General features: G+C 43.3%; 1 protein-coding gene across 3 annotated transcripts in view; it reads left to right on the plus strand.

Moving 5' to 3' along the window:
* Positions 1–15,075, plus strand: part of SGMS1 (sphingomyelin synthase 1) — a 498,565-nt gene that overhangs the window by 228,785 nt on the left and 254,705 nt on the right. For 2 of the 3 annotated variants that reach the window (XM_073596327.1, XM_073596326.1), the window contains one exon: positions 9,509–9,662. The exons of the other annotated variant lie outside the window; for it this stretch is intronic. The gene's annotated coding sequence lies outside the window, so the exon portion shown is untranslated. The remainder of the gene's footprint in view (positions 1–9,508; positions 9,663–15,075) is intronic. 3 annotated transcript variants of the gene reach the window in all.

Raw genomic sequence — 15,075 nt, forward strand, 5'->3', positions numbered from 1 at the left:
AGGTGCACCTAGGATCCCCCTCTCTCAGGCTGGATGTCACGACTGGCGGCGGAGGCCTAAATCGTGCAGTGAAATCACCTAGGAAGCAATACCTCTCCCTTAGGTCTGATCTCTTCCTCTGCCTCATGCTGTCTGAATTCTCCTCACAAAAACAAATTGGAGTCTCTCCTTTCCTGCCCTCAGAGCATGCTGGTCTTTTGTAGTTCCATACAGTTCAATCTGAATATAAAACTGGAGTCCTGGACCTACAATTCCCTTCATGCTTTGCTCCCTGATGGTAATCACTCTGCTGACAGGATGTGATGACTTAGCTGGCACTAGAGGGAAATGGTCTCATTGCAACAATGTTGCAGAGTGTATTTTGATACTGCGGTAAGATTGCTACATAACACAAAAACTGGACGTCATTTGTCCGATATTCCCATTGATGTGTACTGATGTATGAGAAGGGTCTGTGAAACCTTCCATATTAGCCAGTTTGGTAACCACTTTTGAGAAAGACTAATGCTAAGCTGTGATCGGCTATCTGGTCTTGTGACCATTTTCTTTTTTTTTTTTATTCATTTGAACAGTGAAGAAGTTTGCTTCAGCAGCTTGCCAGGCTGTAAACTTTTTTTAGTGTCATTTTCTCAGTGTCTACTTTAATTTTCCATCCCTATATTCATATTGCTAACCAAAAAACATGCGCTTTCTTTGGCACAGATATTTACTGTTGGTAATAATGAAAGTATTATTTTAAATTGTTTCCTTCTTGTGAATCAAGTTAAAGCGGAGTTCCAGTGTTTTTTTTTTTTTTTGTTTTTTCTTTTTTCTTTTTAAACACCCCCATGTTTGCAGTTACGGCATTACTACAAAATGCTGGTTTTGTAAATCTAGTTTAGTTTGAAAAAGTTGCTTTGCAGTTCCCCTCCAGTGTGCTCCCATCTTTAGTGTGGGCAGCTGAAGCCCACTGCTATCTAGTTCCGGGATAAGGCGGTTCTGGCTACCCAGGATGCACCTCCTGATCTCGCACATAAACATCAAAGTGTGGCACGATGCTACAAGCGGTGGAGGCGCCTTGACTCCTGGGATTAACAACACTCATATCCCAGGAACCAATGCACGGCCGGACATGATGTACCTCGCCACGTCGAGGTACTGTGGAAGTGGAGAAATCCTACAAGAAAAAAAAAATATTTATACTGCTCGGAAAAAGCAATAAGAATACAGGAAGTGATGACGAACGCAGGGGGGAGTTTTGAAAAAGCCTGGAACGCCGCTTTAACGTTATCTTTATACAAGCATGCCCTTATCACCACATCTGAGGTAATCAGGGGAATTATGGTGTTCTGAGCCATAAAGAATTGCTCTAGTTCCTTTTGACCCTAAAGCCTGGTTCACACGGTCGAATGTCGAGGGACATCGGCCTGTTCAAAATAAATTGGCCAACATTCGGCTTGTGTGTATGTTGGTCTGTTGGACGTGCATGCTGTAAAACCAGCAGCCTACCAACTCCCAATCAGTGCTCTAAGCCTGTGGTGGAGATCACTGATCGGAGTGTTCTGGTAGGGGGGCCATCGCCCTGTCAGAACACAATAGCTCAGCGGGGGGAGATCGCTATACTAACTTTGCATAGTTAGTATAGCGGCTCCGTCCACATCTGAAAACCCGCTGGTTTGAACGAAAAAATAGAATAGTGTGTACCTGGCTTTACACACATAAGATACTGAAACATAGGCCAGATATATGACTTGTCATAGTGTAACTATTTTCATTGTGTCATTTTCCTATATACTTTATACAAAAGTTAATCAGGGTTGCTGAATTTTGTTTGTAGCTAAATCTATGAAAGGTCTGGCTACCCATTCATTTACTTTGAAACCACTTAAGGAGGTTGTAATTTAAAAAAAAAAAAAAAAAAAAAAAAAAAAAAAGCTTCTTTTCCTTTAAAGCGGATTATCCTCTCCTCTCTACAATATAATCAAACTACACTTCCCATCATGCTTTCGGAATTGCAGTGCATGTGGGAGGGCTCATTCATCACCTCATTCTGAAGCCAGCCAGCCACACTACTCAGTAACACACAGCAGGATAGATAGGTTACAGCCTTATGCCGCGTACACACGAGCGGACTTTACGGCAGACTTGGTCCGGTGTACTGAACTTCATCGGACAATTCGATCGTGTGTGGGCTCCAGCGGACTTTGTTTTCTCAAAAGTTGGATGGACTTAGATTTGAAACATGTTTTAAATCAATCCTTCGAAATCGAGTCCGGTCGAAAAGTCAGCTCATCTGTATGCTAGTTCGACGGACAAAAAGCCACACTAGGGCAGCTATTGGCTACTGGCTATGAACTTCCTTATTTTAGTCCGGTCGTACGTCATCACGTATGAATTCGACGGACTTTGGTGGATTGTGTGTAGGCAAGTCCGTTCATTCAGAAAGTCCGTCGTAAAGTCCGTCAAAGTCCGCCGGGCAAAGTCTGCCGTAAAGTCCGCTCGTGTGTACGCGGCATTAAAAATGCAAAGCATGTTTGTGCTCTCCCCCTCCAGCCACAACAGGAGATAAACATATTCCCCTTACCTGTTTTATGTAATATTACCGAACTGTAGGCACATACCCATAATTATATATTTTGCCTGCTGCACTCTGCTGTACTTCAGTATTATAAACTTTATTCCTCCTGCTGTAGCTTTTGAGATTTTTTCTATCAGCAATCAGTACTTGTATGGTTTATGTGAGTATATCCCCAGCCACACCACAGAAAGAAAGAGCCGGGCCATGCTGCTTTACATCAGCATGTGGCACAAGTAAATGTTGGCATGAAAAAAAAAAAAAAGAAATCAATAACACAATAATGATAGGTGGAAACCTATCCTACAGATATTTGGCAGTGGACCATGTCCACTGCTAATCAGTGCAGCCTCATCAGTGCCCATCAGTGCAGTTTATCAGTGCCAATCAGTGAAGCCTAATCAATGCAGTTTATCAGTGCAGCATATCAGTGCCCATCAGTGCAGCCTCATAGTGCAGCTTATCAGTGCTACCTCATCATTGCAGCTTATCAGTGCAGCCTCATGAGTGCCACCTCAGTGCCCACCAGTGCAGCTTATTAGTGCCCATAGGTGCAGCCTCATTAGTGCCACCTCAGTGCTCATCAAGGCTGTCTTAGCAGTGCCCATAAGTGCAGCCTCATCAGTGCAGCATATTGGTGCTGCCTTATCAGTGCCCATAAGTGCAGCCTCATCAGAGCCAACTCAGTGCCAATCAGCGCAGCCTCCTCAGTGCCAATCAGTGCAGCATATCTGGTGTTGGGGGCAGTGCTGGCAGGGAGCAGAGTAGGAGTAGGACACCGCCTCTATAGGCTGTACAGATTAGGGGTCTATGGGACCCCTCTGCCCACTACAGCAAGCAGGGACAGAAGTACATCCCTGCTTGCTGTAGATGGAACTACAAATGGGAATTGCCAAGACCGGTAGCTGAGGATACAGCCACCAGTCTTACAAACAGGAATCCACAGGGAATTAACGTTTTTTTCTGTAAAATCAGCAGGATATTGCAGACAAACTGCAGGGCTCATAAGAAGATGGAGGCCTTTGTTGGTGAAGGTAGGAGATAAGCAACAAGGACAGAGAAAATTTTTCACCCAGGGTTCTGCTTTAAAACATGATCTATAGTGGGGGACAGCAACCTGTAGATCGCGATCTACCAGTAGATCCTGGCCTTGGCTTGCTGACCCACTATTCCAGAGCATCAAACAGAGTGAATGAAGAAGGGACTACTTGTAAAGTTGAAGCTGTAGAAGGGAGCAAGAGCCGCATAAGCCAATGCCTCCTCTGTAGTGCTGGCTCCTGTCCCACGTGGAGTGATACCAACTGCACTCCACCTCTTATCCCAGCTAGCGGTCTCCAGAATGGTGCCAGCAGCAGGAAAGAGGAGATCTTTAGGTCAGTGTTAAGCAATACACTGGGCATAATAGAATAAGGCTGCTTTCATACTGATGTGCTGCAGTTTACCCACACCGCGGGTGCAGTACAGCGTACCTGCAGCTTTCCTGCAGGTTTGCTGCACTTAGCCATAGACTTGTATTATATCCTGCGGGTTTGATGCACTTTCTGAATGCAGGAGTTTTGGTGCGCTTTCAGAAAGTGCACCACACCTGCAGGTTATAATAGAAGTTCATGGCAAAGTGCAGCTAACCCATGACATCAGTGAGAAAGCAGCCTTATAGGGGGCTCAGAACAGGAAGGGTTCATTTACATTTGCAGTTTAGGGGGTGGAAAAAACCCATAGTTAAGTGTTTTTATCACCCCTGATTCAACTGCACCCCCTTCTGCTGCAGTGGCCGGGGTGTACACATGCCGTACCAGGAGTTATACGCCCTGTCAAGCATGGCACATTCAAGTGAATGAGGCCACTCTGCAAGTCCCCCGCAACCTTGTGAGTACAGCACACAATAAGTTAAAGCAGGCAGTGTTGTTGCTTTCTCACCACCTGATTTAACCCTTTGGACCCCTCAGGAGCATGCAGTTGTGGGACACTTGCAGAGTGGCCCCATTTACTTGAATGGGTCACGATTGGCAGGCGGTAGCACCCACCAAAAGCAACAGGGGGCATAATTTCTGCTGCTTTGGCTGCTGCCTCAGCAGCTAAGGGGGTTAGGGATTGGGGCAGTAAAATGGCAACTTAGCCACAGGATTTTACCAGCCCCCATGTTTGTGTGAACAAGCTCTAAGGGTGCCGCAGCCGAATTCAACTAAGAGCTCTTTCACAAGTGCAGCAGGCACTGCTTCACCTCTGAAAAGCGATCCAAGTGTGTTTGACATGTTGCCTCCTCACCACCTGATTTAAACCCATGATCCATGAACTGCATGCGATTGTGACATGGTAGTATGGCAATTAGAGGTTTAGATCAGGTGTGAGGAGGTGGCACTGTGCCCAGTGCCTTTGACTTCTCCCATGTTGTTCTAGTAGATCTTCACCTCTTTAAGGTTGCCTACCCCCTTATTTATAGCACAATGCTTGTGCAGTGTAATTTGTCCCATTGTATGATCTAAAATACCTGGTTGATCCTGCTTTTTCATGTGCCCCTACTTGCTGACCACTGTAATTAAGGCTGCTGATCCATAATACCATGATCAGTTTACGTGCCTCCGTCATCCCGATCTCTACTGTGAGTCTCTCCCCCTCCCTCCCTGCCTGTCAGGTCAGTAGTCTGTGTGAGAGCCAATCTCCTCACCTCCTGAGGCTATTCCTGTAATGTTCCTGGGACTCTTCTAAATCCTTTTCTCCTACTAGGAGAAAAGCATCTGCAAAAATGCTCCTAAGCTGTGTTTTTTCTAATGTGTTCAGGCGCCTTTAGAAGCATCATGTGCTTGGGCCACAACGGGTGTTTACTCATTTCATTGGCCAGAATATTAATTTATCCCGGACATTGAAATTATAAAACACTTGTGCGCTAAGATCGCCTAGTGTTAACACGCATTTAGACGCGTTTACCCACGTTTAGGTGAGTCAGGCTTTTTTTTTGCCAAAACACTCCTTTCTTGAATGCACAAGTGATGTGTTTTTTTTTTTTTTTTTGCCTCTAAACTTTTGTAAACACCTATTGTGTGCATGGACACATAGGTTGACATAGAGGCGGAAAAAAAAAAGCTCAAACCTCTGTAAAAGCAGCGTGTTGGAACTGAAGTGTGTATGAGGCCTTATTGTATATTTTATGCCAATAAATCTAAATTTATTAAAACTTTAAATCTGACTGTGTTACAACTATATCTTCCTAAAATAAACATTTCTAATGCTTTATTCTACAAGAATAGCAAGTTAGAAATGGTTCCCTTTGACTCCACATAATCTTATGGTTAGTGAGGTTCTTGATATAGGCTGTCTTCTACCAACATGCAGTAAAACAATTGTGAACACGTGTCCCATCTCTATAGCCTGATATATGTACTCGTTTGGCTAGCTTTACCCTTCAGGCAATGGCATTGCAAAGCTTTGTCTCTCCTTGGACACCTTTTATGCTTGACACAGCAGCTTTTGAAATCTACAGTACTCCAAATTAAAAATGTATTGAAAGCAGCAATAGCTACCTGCCAGTAATGTCTATGAGCTTGAGCAGACTCCTATTTTTAGCAGCAGCTTCATTGCAATAAACTTTTCTTAACGTGGTGCACAATAATTGGTAAAGCTGCTGAGCAACATCTGGACTCATTAGGGACTCATTCCAAAGAACTAGATGTGTATCACTGCAGGAAGCGATTAGTGCAGGCTTCACTTTGTCCGCTATCACTGGCTGGTACTAGTGGGACAGGTTTTGGGTCCCTCTTTTTGGAGGGGGCAGCAAATTTTTTTCGATTCATTTTTTTTTTCTAAGAACAATGTTCTGGGATGGAAAGGGGGTGTATGGCAGGATTCAGAAGAATGGAAAGAATGTGAAATTATGGATTGTGTCTCCTTAAACATAGCTGTGGTGAGATTCTAGTAGTGTAGTTGATAGACTGATAAACAAATTTAAAATATTATAGTATATATAGTACTCGTGTGAATGCTTAGGATGTAATAGTGATACCACTAAACTTACTATAGATTGGTTAACGGCCTTTTCACATGGGCGGACTGATCTGATCCGCCTGTCATTTTTTTTGGGCGGACCCGATCAGACCCTCCAGTCCCCTCTATGGAGACATGTGTCCGTTGACACCTGCCGACATCCGTTCCAATCGTATCTGCTAAAAACAGACGGATGGGGATCCCTATCCGTCTGGTGTATCGGAACATATGGCAGTCAGGTGTAAATGGACAGGCAGTCTCTGCATAGAGGAGAGCAGACATGCACCAGCCATCTGTCTGTTCATCGGGGATCAATGGACAGGTTTTCCGCTGAGCAAGTGGACTCCAACAAAGCCTGCCCCATGTGTAAGGGGCTAAGTGTAACCCCAGTTTATATTAGCCCATGTTACAATTGATTGTTGGTTCATATCCCCTTACACCAGTTGGATCTACCTATGGTTGAAAGAAATCCTTAAAACATGAGTGCTCAACCTGCTGCCCTCCAGCTGTTGTGGAACTACAAGTCCCATCATGCCTCTGCCTTTGGGAGCCATGCTTTTACCTGTCAGCCATGCAATGCCTCATGGACTTGTAGTTCTGCAACAGCTGGAGGGCCACAGGTTGAGCATGCCTGCCTTAAAGGATAGGTTCACCCGTATTTAAGGTGTAACATGTTCCAGCAAAGCCCACCCCTGAACCCACCTCCTTCTTCTGACGGTGCTCTCACATTTGAAAAATGGCATGGCTGTGCAGGGAGACAGCTGCGTCATTCATTCACAGCAATCTGTTATTGAATGAACTACAAGTCCCGTCTGCCACTGTGCTAGACTGACTTGTAGTTTCAGTGGACTGCAAGCATGCTTTTAGTCCATTAACACTTCCTACTCCTACAGCCCTGAAAATGACAAGCCCGTTCAGGCACGGATGTCTATAAGGCATACAGAGAGGGGCTTGGCCCCGCTCCCTTTCACTGGCTGTAATTGACAGGAGCCATTGGCTCTGAGCCATTTAGGAGCGAGAGACCCGGGAAAGCCTCAGCTCTCGTGCACATTGGTGGATCGAGATCAGAGTCAGGTATGTATTTAGGGGTGCTGCAAATGAACTGCATGTAGAAGGTTTTTTACCTTCTTGCATACAATGCAGGAAGGTAAAAAAAAAACACCTGCCTTTACAAACACATTAAGCACTAAGGAGAACACAGTTCATTGAGGCCTTGTTAAAACATTGTCATTTAAGCGTGCATAAGTAAATTACGTGAGTACAAGATTCATAAATGGTTTTCGGTTACATGTAGTTATTTGAACAGGCTTATTGCACAAGAAGGGCTTGTTTTTCACCTTTAATTGGGTATATCACTTTATAGTGAGTGTTGATACAAGACATTGGTGCATTGTTGACCTAAATCACTTTTTGTAAATATTCTCAGATGACAAGACTGACATGAGAGTCTATTTCATCTCTTTAGTTCTTTAGTCCCCTTTGATATGGGGCAGACATCCTTGAGATCAGCAGGGTATCTGTCCGCTGATCAGAGCAGAGTGGGCAGAGGACACATCCGTGTCCACTCAGTTTATGCAGAGTGGACATGGTCAGGGTATCAGGAACTATGAATCAGACCGAGACAGAAGTATAGTTAAATCACACTTGTTTAATAATAATAAGGTAAACAGAGTAAGCGTAGTCAAAACAAGCCAGAGTTCAGTAACCGGATCGGGTAGTCAGCCAAGCAAATGTCAGAGAGCCAGAGATAAACATAGTAGTACAGCAAGCAGGATTAGTAGCCAGAAGGAAAGTCAGCCGAGCAAGTCTTTAACAGGAACGCAGGAGAAAGTCTCTGTGATATTGACAAAGGCGAAGGCAGAGATCAAGTGAGCTGGACGACTTTAAGTAGGCAGGACTGACGGGCAGAATCAACAACAGCTGGGTAACTGTGGAGAGAGATGAGAGCTGGCAATTAGCCGACAGCTGAGCGGCCAGCTCAGAGAAGGAAGGGCTGAGCCTAGCCCTCACACAGAGCTGTACGGCCAGGCGTAAACAAACTCCGCTGTCCGTTTACACCCGCCTGCCCTCCGATCTCATCTGCCTAGACTGAGAAAGACGGATCCCTTTTCATTTTTTTTTTTTTTTGTTTTGTTTAGTGGACCAGATCGAACCAGAGACAGGCAGGTGTCATTGGACACATGTCCCTTTACACCTGCTGGTCCATAGGTGTGAATGGACTGCCCGATTACGTCCACCTGAAAAACTGACCTGATTGAACTCTTTGTGTGAAAGGGGCCTTTGAAGTTAAGGTCATTTTTGCATTGCCCAAGCTTATAATAGTAGTACCTTCACAATGCGCACCAACAGCAGTTTTAAAAAAACTATTTCTTTTCCCAAAACATAGGCAGACTAAACTGTACAGATATGCAAATGTTGACTTTTTTTTGTAAGTCAAAATGGAAGCCCACGTCTCCATTTTTAACCACTCTTTCTGCTTACTAACGTATGAAGAGAACAGGTATAGTCGACTGTGTCTTTTAACCACTGGCCATGGGTTGAAAGTAAATTCTGCTGGTTCGAGATTTGTGGTCCACAATAATTTTATATTAAGAGTTACTCGGGAGAGCTTATTCAGGTCATAATGTGCTGCATGGCCTTTGAACTATGGCCAGCAAACCTAGAGAGACCAAATAGGGGGCTTTTGTTGATGCCTTCCTGGGAATTTGGGGGGGGGGGGGGATCACACACACAAGCCGTAGGATCAATTAGGAAATGGTACTCAAATTCTGATTTCTAGATCCTTGGGCAGTCAATTCTTTTGCTGTTTTTTTTGTTCCAATTATTTTTGTTTTTGTCTTATATTTATTTTGTGGTTTATTTGAGAACAGCGGTTTCTTTTTCGCAGATTTGTTTTCTAGCTGCAAAGTTGGAGTTTGGCTTCAATTTGTTACTGTATCTAAATCTGCTAGTGCATCTAACTCTCTTCTCCCCCAGATTAACAATGCTGCTGTCCAAAGGTGCTCCTTCAATCAGGATGGTGTCTGTATAATTTAGGAGGTGTGTTACTTACTGGGCAGATCACCGGGTGAAAACGGATGGAAAAAAGCCTAAAAAAGAAAACGAATGCACTCACCACATTTAATGATTGGTAAGCTGCAATATATTACATTTTTGGTTTTGAGTTTATTACCACTTTAAATCTAACAAGTTGTATGCCACGATGTGGATTTCTCTCTTTACCTCACTTAGGAGAGAGGCGTTCTTTTGTAAGGAAAATGCTGATGGGGAAAAAAACCTTATGTGGGTTAAGCCATTTTCTAGTCCATTAAAAATGGGAAAATCTTCAACAAGACACACAAAGTGTGTTGTATACAATTTCTGTTAGTGATCATTTGTCAGCCTTTCTCTGTACTTTAGTTGAGTTCATTGCATGTATTTTGAATTTTTAAGTGTTTACCATTTTAGTAAAAGATTGAACTAATTAACTTTTGTAGATAAAGTTCACTTTGCTTTGCAGAGCAAATGTCAAACTGAACTGAATGCAAGGCATGGATATGGATGAAAAGCTTCGAAATTTTCAGCACTAGATATTTTATTGCTGATTACATCAAAACAGACCAAGATTCTATCACATGATTATGATCAAGTGCGTCTTTGTGTGTTTTTGTGTCACATGCAACAAACCACAGACCACAAGTATGGTCCTAAGACATGTTTACATATTGACAGACTAACAAAGCAAGTTTAAAGTTATACTAAACGCACACTGTTTAATTTACGTTATCCCTTCTCTTTCAGTATGTGGATGAGGGCACTGTAATTTTTTTTTTTTTCCATTCTTTTTAGTCATTTTAAAGTTAAGTCGTACAGAAACGGTATACAATACGTATAAAAGAAATAGAGGGTTTTAGGTCCAATATCTTTCTTGGATAGACATCAAAAACACAGAACAGAACATAACGGCAAGTCAGCGCTCTTTAAATCGATCAGTCCACAACTTCCGTCGTGAGTCAAACACCTTTCTGCCACCCCTTTTGTTAGCAAGCATAGTTTCATATTTACAATGTAGGTGGACGATTTCAATTGCTTCCGACAGGTTAGGTACTTTTTCAGATCTCCAACCTCTCGCTATGTGTAATCTGGCTGTCACTAAAACATGAATAACAATGGAGCGGCAGAAGGGAGGAAATTAATCTATACCCAAGTTGAGAATTGCCAAACTGGGATGTCGTGAAAATGCCTGTGATATCAGAAATAAAGCGGAAAATGTTCCGCCAGAAGCCGGTGAGATGTTTGCAAGTCCAAAACATATGTAACAGGTGACCAGTGTCTCCACATCCTCTCCAACAAAGAGGCAAGAAGGATGGGAGAAACTTAGAGATGCGTAGGGGTGTAAGGTACCAGTGTAATGCAATTTTTTTTTTTTGATGACTCTTGTCACGTACTGGTTTGGAGGCAGAGGTGCTGAGAGGACTCCCCTTGCGGCTAAGTGCAACACGCCCCTGGAGATGATACAGGGAGTGCGGTGCCCAAAGAAGCATGGTTTTCCAGAAAGTCAGGAGAGCTAATCACCAGGAGATGGCTGTAGCAGACTGGAAGGACTTGAAGAGCAGGTGTGCTGAGGTGCTTGGTAGAGAGGAAACCGGGAGCCAGGCCAAAAGTCATATACGGTGGATCAGTCAGGCAGCAGAAACGAACAAGCCGGGGTCATACATGGGAGACAGGAGAAGCAGAGTCGATGAGCCAAGCTGGGGTCAAACACTGGGAAGCAAGCAGGAGCAGAGTCAAAAATATAAGCCAGAGGTCAAACCAGGATATCAGGAAGCAGGGTCAAGATAAGCCGGGTCGATAACAGGAATTCCAAGGGATACAGAGGCATAGGGAAGCTGCCGCTAATCCAGCAATATCATGCTCTCAGATCTTTCCCAGCCTGTCTGCAGAGAAATATAAGCAGGGGGAGCTTCTAGTCCTCTGCTGCTGGTCACATGTTCAAAAAGAAAACAGCCTTTGGAATACAGAGTAAAAATACATAAATAATATCAACTGTTTTAAATTGGCATAAAATGTATATTTGAAATCAAATCTTTATTATTTTGTGGAAATAACATGGTGTGGGTGGGTTTCTGCCAGTCACAGGCTGTGTCACACCCCTCCAGTCTGTGTCTTAGAATAAGAGGGAGGTGAGGCCACCATTAACCTACATGTAATATCCCACCCCCATTGTGTTTAGCTGGTTAGTGGGCATGGAGGAGGAGGGAGTGAGCTGTAATTTACCACTGTGTATACATCCATATGTGTGACACTCTAGTCGCATGGGCTGCTCAGATGTGATAGGAAGAAAATGCTCAGCATAGAAATTCACTGTCAAACTGAGCATGTGCAAAGTTGCCACCACAGCTGCAAAACCCCTAACTGAATTGGGAATATCAATAGTAGGTGGGGTTAGAGAAGAGCAGGATCAACCAGGTTTTTTTTTTCAGAATACAGACAACAAATCCCATAGTGGCTGAGTATGAAAAGCATGTAATACAGCATTTATTGATAGTTTTATATATGATGTGGGTTTAGTGACACTTTGAGAATTGAATACTAAGGTGTATGCTACAAGAAGGCTCAACATGGAGTGCATGAAATCCACCATATGTTTTGTGGTACGGATTTTAAAGTGAACCGATAGCCATACATGGGGTATAGGTATGGGGGAATTTTAATAACTATCAATTAACTCTAAAACGTTTCCTTTAAGAAATAACCATGTATTGGAGATCAGTTGGTTTTGATGGTTTCACCCACACTAATGGAAAGGTGGCCACTATCTCTGGTCTCCGTTTTCTTGAAAATGCACAATGATTAGATATTAGATATTTTGATGGCAAGATGGAATACAATTTTTCAGAATTTATTTTTATATGAAATCTATTGAATATTCTGGCATACTGCCAGCTTTAGCAGTGTTTGCTCTCAGAAGCAATAAGCAAGGATGTAGAAGTTTTGCTGTATGTTGATCCCAGTTCCCGGCCTGTCAAGTACCAGATTGACAGGCAAGACCCTAAGGTCCCTTTCACTATAGTGGACCGATCGTGTTCGCCTGTCATTTTCTCAGGCAGACCCTCCTGTCTCCTCAGTGGAGACATGTGTCCATTGACATCCGATCATATCCTCTTAAAACAGATGGATGGGGATGTGTTCCCTACCCATCTGGCGAAACGGGTCAGTGGCTGTCGCGTGTAAACAGACAGGCAGTCTGTTTACATCCGACCGCTCACAGAGGAAAGCGTATTTTGTCTGTCTGCTCTGCATAGGTGGAGCTGACATGAACCAGCCATCTGCCTTCTAAGTGGGATCAGCTGACAGGTTCCCCACTTACCGGGTGGACTCCAACGGAGCCCGTCCCCTGTGGAAGGGGCCTGAATCAAGAACAAGCTAGGTTTAGAGCAGGTTGTGCAGAGGCAGATCCAAAACACAGGCACAGCCAAACTGGAGATATTCTCTGGTCTTAACTATAATAGCATTAAGCATCACAGATCAGTATAACAAAGCATCAAAAAAGACCAAGAGAAATCTTCGGGCTCTGACTCAGAAAATATCCATTATGTTTGTGATCATGTATGCCAAAATCACCTGCAGATTACAATGCACTATGAACCGCAAATCTACAACCAGTGTACATTTACAGCATGTCCCAACCAGAACACATTGTAGTAGTAGTAATGCCACCGCTTGGAAAGATACTTCACCAACGATTTCTTGTGATTTGTATGACATATTTTTCTTCTTATTTAGGACTTTAGTCTATGGTTTGTGTCACTTGGTATACTTGCTTTAGATATACAAAATGCATTTGACAGACGCCAATGGTCTGTGAATTGTTCTTAGAGGCACAGGAATTAGAGGAGCCTTATTTAAAGCACTTTCATTATTACCCAATTCCACCTTCCACCGAACCAGACATGCAAATAGTACAGTGTTTGGTGTGTAACCGAAGACATCGCTCTTCCTGCTACCCACTTGGCAGTGCTCAGGTCTGTTGACTGGTAACTCATGTACTGGACATTTTGTATTGTGAGTTTAACGGGACTGCCTAACCTGAATCTCCAGTACATAGAGACGTGGCCAAACGTTTTGAGAATGACACAAATATTATATTTCACAAAGTCTGCTGCCTCAGTTTTAATAAAGGCAATTTCCATATATTCCAAAATGTTACGAAGCGTGATCAGATGAATTGCAATTATTTGCAAAGTCCCTCTTTGCCATGAAAATTAACTTAATCCCATGAAAAACATTTCCACTGCATTTGTGAAGAGGTGCCCAAGAAAGTCCAGCAAGTGCCAGGGCCGTCTCCTACAGTTGTTTCAGCTGTGGGATCCAGACACCACCAGTGCAGAGCTTACTCAGGAATGTCAGAAGGCAGGTGTGAGTGCATCTGCATGCACAGTGAGGCGAAGACCTTTGGAGGATGGCCTGGTGTGAAGTAGGGCAGGAAAGAAGCAACTTCTCCCCACGAAAAAACTTCAGGGACAGACTGATATTCTGCAAAAGGTACAGGGATTGGACTGCAGTGGATTGGGGTAAAGTCATTTTCTCGGATCCCTTTTTCGATTGTTTGAGGCATCTGGAAAAAAAAACCTTGTCCAGAGAAGAAAAGGCGAGCGCTACCATCAGTCCTGTGTCCTGCCAACAGTAAAGCATCCTGAGACCATTCATGTGTGGGGTTACTTCTTAGCCAAGGGAGTGGGCTCACTCACAATTTTGCCTACGTACACAGCCATGAATAAAGAATGGTACAAAAGCATCCTCCGAGAGCAACTTCTCCCAACCATCCTAGAACAGTTTGGTGACAAACAATGCCTTTTTTCAGCATCATGGAGCACCTTGCTATAAGGCAAAAGTGATAACGAAGTGGCTTGGGGAACAAAACATTGACATTTTGGAGAAATGGCCAGGAAACATCCCAGACCTTAATCCCATTGAGAACTTGTGGTCAGTCCTTAAGAGGCAGGTGAACAAAACCCCCCACAAATTCTGCCAAACTTCAAGCATTGATTATGCAAGAATGGGCTGCCATCAGTCAGGATGTGGCCCAGAAGTTGATTGACAGCATGCCAGCGTGAATTGCAGAGGTTTTGAAAAAGAAGGGTCAACACTGCAAATATTGACTCTTTTCATAAACTTAATGTAATTGTCAATAAAAGCCGTTAAAACTTATGAAATACTTGTAACTATACTTCAGTATACCATAGCAACCTCTAAAAAAAAAAAAATCTAAAAACACTTAAGCAGCAGACTTTGTGAAAATTAATATTTGTGTAATTTGCAAAACTTTTGACCATGGCTGTAGAAGTGGAAACAGAGAAGCACTAGGACACAACTTAAAAAAAAAAAAAACACTTGTTCATTAACCACTTGTGATACCAGCTACTTTACTTGTTGCTTTAATTACTTTACTGATCACACCAGTGCTTCAAATTTGGGCTCCTGACCATTTTGGTGAGGGTGAGAGAGGGGTATAGAAAGGGAGAAGGGTTAGAATTTTTTTTATTTCATTGCTATCTCTCTTC

This window comes from Aquarana catesbeiana, linkage group LG08 (assembly GCF_042186555.1).
Source record: "Aquarana catesbeiana isolate 2022-GZ linkage group LG08, ASM4218655v1, whole genome shotgun sequence".
Classification (NCBI taxonomy): Eukaryota; Metazoa; Chordata; class Amphibia; order Anura; family Ranidae; genus Aquarana; species Aquarana catesbeiana.